Source organism: Rutidosis leptorrhynchoides, chromosome 4, assembly GCF_046630445.1.
Source record: "Rutidosis leptorrhynchoides isolate AG116_Rl617_1_P2 chromosome 4, CSIRO_AGI_Rlap_v1, whole genome shotgun sequence".
NCBI lineage: Eukaryota > Viridiplantae > Streptophyta > Magnoliopsida > Asterales > Asteraceae > Rutidosis > Rutidosis leptorrhynchoides.
This window is the reverse complement of record NC_092336.1, coordinates 620,637,624-620,642,615: the sequence shown is the minus strand read 5'-3', so window position 1 is coordinate 620,642,615 and position 4,992 is coordinate 620,637,624.

Here is a 4,992-nt window from a genome sequence, read left to right as displayed (position 1 = left end):
GTTTTAAATTATCTCGATTAGGTAATTTACGCACCCGATTCAAACTTGAGGGACTAAAATTGACACGGGGCAAACTAGTTGACTAGGTCACCTAGTCCATCCCAATCACCACCATTCAACCATCTCCATCTCTCTTTCCCTCTAGCAAGAACACACACCCATTTACCAAATTCATTCAATCATCATCTAAATCCGATTTTGGAGGCTAACATCAAAACAAATTACATATTTGGAATCCTCTCTTCATTCTCTACGTTTTGATACTAATTTCACCTCGATTGGGTAACTTTCTAAAAACTCTAAATTTCATAATCTTAGTGTTCTTGACTTAAAAGTGTGTTAATTAGTGTCTATGGCTCATTGTGATGTCGTGTATGTAATTTGTATGCTCGATCTTGTGATTTGACATAACTAGCATGAACTTGAAAAAGTGTTTGTTAAATCTTTGATTTTGGATGATGAAATGTGTTTAGATGTTAATTTTTGTATGTTCAAAGTGTTAATTACTTCATTAGTTTCATTTTGGTGTGTTGATTGACATGAAAACCTTACATTAACATGATTATTGGTTTTGAGATTTTTGGTTAGGGTTTGATAGACTTAATATGAACTTTTGATGCATCAAATGCTACGAAATGTTATTGGTAAGTGTTTAGTTGGATTGTATGCTTGATTACCTTCGAAACGGCATATCATTCATGTAAATTGGTTGCCCGAATCATTGAATGGCATTTATGAACTTGTATGCGGTTAATGTTAAGAATTAGATGCAGTTTAGGTTGTTGTAATAGGTAGATTGATTGATGAAATGTGTTTAGTTGTTTTCCTCGTCAAATTACCTTCCCAACGGTATAAGATACTTGTTTTGGTTGTGTGCGGATCATAAATTGTGTTTATTTGGTTTTTGGTTCGTGTACTTAGAAACTTACTGCATCAGACTGAAATACCACTCTGGACGCCGTCCAGATCCTTGGACGCCGTCCAGATCCTTGGACACCGTCCCAGCCTTCAAAGTTGGACGCCGTCCAGAAAATCTGGACGCCGTCCAGATACCCTGGCAGGCCACTGTCTTGTTGGTCATTTTACGGAAAATGTTTGCTATGCTATGGACCTCCGATTCACATGTAACTTGTTCTAACATGCTCATATATGATTAAAAACCTCAGGAAAATAGTTCGGGACCCGACCCGAACGTGTTGACTTTTTGTTGACTTTGACCCGACCTAAGTTGACTTTTATTCAAACTTAACCAAATGATTGTGCAATCGTTCTAACATGCTTTTATACTTGTACCTCGCATGAAACATGACAATTTGATTCACATGTTATTATGGTCGAGTCTTAACGAGCCATAGGACTAATTGAACATTTTTGACCTATCGTGTTTACCGTTATTGATACAACCTATTGTTTAGGTCAAGACTAGCATTGTTCTTTGCACACGTTTACTTGTTGAAGTACTTTACTACTCGTGCACTCAAGGTGAGATCATAGTCCCACTTTTACTCTTTTTGAACTTACATTTGGGATGAGAAAACATAAACATTTCTTTTACTAAGTGAACACAAGTACAGGAAAACAAACATTCTACATACGAGTTTAGAACAAAATCCTCAATTCGATTATCATTAGTTACACTTGCCGGGTGTAAGCGAGAACTTATGTTGTATGGATCCATATGGGTTTGACAAACCCTCATTCAAACGGTTCGCTACCGTTTACGAATGAAATATATTTTCGAGAAACAGTGTATGTTCTAGCACTAAGTGATGGGGTTCAATGGAAGGAATGTTAAGCATTGATAATTGGGTGCTCGTGAAACAAACTTTTGGAATGTATTACTATTATCTCATTGTTGCAAATCTTGTGGTTCATTTGTACTTACTTACTCAAACCTATGATTTCACCAACGTTTTCGTTGACAGATTTCTATGTTTTTCTCAGGTTCTTGAACGATACATGATACATGCTTCCGCTCATTATTTTGATACTTGCATTGGATGTCGAGTATATATGCATACATGGAGCGTCTTTTGGCTACTTTTAAATTGTGTCGCATAAGTTTCACTTGTACTTATAACTTTGTAACGTAACTTGTGGTGGAACTATTCTTGTGAAATTTGAACAATCTTTACATTTGAAATGAATGCGACATATATTTTGGTCAAACGTTGTTTTAAAGACTTATGACCACGTAACGGGACCTAAGTAGACGGCGCCGTCAATGACGATTTTGTCGGGTCGCTACAGATGGTATCAGAGCGTTGGTTGTAGGGATTTAGAGTTCATTGGTGTCAACCTCGAGTCATAGGGTACATTGGTGAGTCTAGACTACAACCGGCATATAGACTTGAAGTAGGAATTACTTGACTACTTGTGCATTTATACTCGAACGCTTCTACTCATATTTACTCTTAGTTCATCTTAACCTCACGTTGTTTAATTTGATTGACACGCCACCTTGACTATATGAAATGATGTCGAATGCACATATGAATCAGGGTAAAATAATTTTCGGGATTATATTACGGTGACTCATATGAACGTTCCGACATTGTGGCATAAAGAATTTAGGGCGAGTCGAGGAAAAACTTCTCTTTATCTTATTTCTATATCACGGTTAGTATTATTGAGAATACTAATCAATGATATTCTTGTGTCTTGAAGGAACAATGGCTCCTAGTCGTGTACGCCACAATGAAACTCCTGAACAAGCTCTCGAACGGATGATAGCTACCGCCGTAGATGCGGCCATGGCCGGTCACTCATCCAACAACAACAACAATAATAACAACAATCACAACAACAACAACAATGGAGCCGGTAACTCAAACGAAGGGTGCTCCTACAAATCCTTCATGGGGTGCAAACCTCACACTTTTGATGGAACCGGGGGACCGGTCATGCTCACCCGATGGTTTGAGCAAACGGAAGCCGTCTTTAGCATAAGCGGTTGTCGGGACCAAGACAAGGTCAAATACTCCACTCACACCTTCGCCGGTGTCGCTCTTACATGGTGGAATACTTATGTACAATCGGTGGGTACCGATGAAGCTCACGCCCTCTCTTGGGCCGACTTGAGGGAAAAGATGATTGTCGAATATTTCCCTCATGAAGAAACCTGAAGGCTCGAACAAGAGCTAAGAACTTTAAAGGCGATCGGAAATGACCTCAAGGCTTATAATCAACGATTTTCCGAACTAGCCTTGATGTGCCCAAATCTTGTGAACCCCGAAGCTTTAAGGGTTGAACTTTACATGGATGGTCTTCCAAAGAGCATCAAACACGGAGTAATGTCATCCAAACCCCCTAATCATCAAGAAGCTTTGAACATGGCCCGCAAATTAATAGAGACGGTGGACGAAATCGTAGTACCAGCACCTAAGGCCGAGGATAAATCGGGCGGCAACAAAAGAAAGTGGGAACCCTCCCAATCAAGCAACAACAACTTTGCTAAGAAGCCTTACACCTCCGACGGCAAGAAGGGTTATGCCGGGAACCTACCTCTTTGCAACAAATGCAACAAACATCACTTTGGCGAATGTAGTAAGCTAATTTGCCATCGGTGCCAAGGAATTGGTCATAAGGCCAACGATTGTAAAAGTGCCACTCCCGTCGCTCGAAAGTGGCCCAATGCACCAAAGACTGGCACTTGTTACGAATGTGGCCAAACGGGTCATTATAGAAATGCATGCCCAAAGAAGAAAGATAACCCCAACACGCGCGGCCGAGCTTTCAACATCAACACCGAGGAAGCCCGGGATGACACTGAACTAGTCACGGGTACGTTTCTTCTCAACAATTCTTATGTCTCTTGCTTATTCGATTCAGGTGCCGATAAATGCTTTGTATCCAAGACTTTGACTCATTCTTTTAGCACTCCACCTCTTCCATTAAATACCACTTATACCATTGAAGTGGCTAACGGGAAACTATTAAGTGCCGACACATATTACCGAGGGTGTACGTTAAACATTTTGGGTAAGGAATTTGAAATTGACTTGATACCTATGGAACTAGGAAGCTTTGATGTAATAATCGGTATGAATTGGTTAGTCAAAATGAAATCTCACATCCTTTGTGATCTTAACGCAATCCGAATTCCTATCGAGAATGGTGAACCTTTGATTGTTTATGGCGATAAGAGTTGCACCAGACTCAACCTCGTTTCGTACCTTAAAGTTAGAAAACTACTCCGTAAGGGTTGTTTTGCGATCCTTGCCCACGTTAAGAAAGTCGAGTCCGATGATAAGCATATCGATGATGTGCCAATTGTTAGTGACTTTTCCGATGTATTTCCCGACGAATTGCCGGGTCTTCCGCCTCATCGACCGGTAGAATTCCAAATCGATCTTATTCCGGGAGCCGCACCCGTAGCACGTGTACCATATAGACTTGCTCCATCCGAAATGCAAGAATTTCAAACTCAAATCCAAGAACTACTTGATCGTGGTTTTATCCAACCTAGCCATTCACCTTGGGGCGCTCCGATTTTGTTTGTTAAAAAGAAAGACGGATCCCTACGAATGTGCATTGACTATCGTGAACTAAACAAATTGACGGTAAAGAACCGATATCCTCTTCCTCGCATCGATGACCTCTTTGATCAACTACAAGGGTCTTGTGTATATTCAAAAATCGATCTCCGCTCGGGTTATCATCAATTGAGGGTTAAGGGGGAAGATGTCTCTAAAACTGCTTTCCGGACTCGTTATGGTAGTTATGAGTTCCTTGTCATGCCATTTGGTCTCACTAACGCACCGGCGGTGTTCATGGATCTTATGAACCGCGTGTACAAACCGTATCTCGATAAATTCGTTATTGTGTTCATCGATGACATATTGATCTATTCTAAAAATGAAGAAGAGCACGAACAACATCTCCGACTTGTGCTTGAACTCTTGAGACAAGAACGACTTTATGCCAAATTCTCCAAGTGTGAATTTTGGTTGAAGGAAGTTCAATTTCTTGGTCATGTTGTAAGTGATCAAG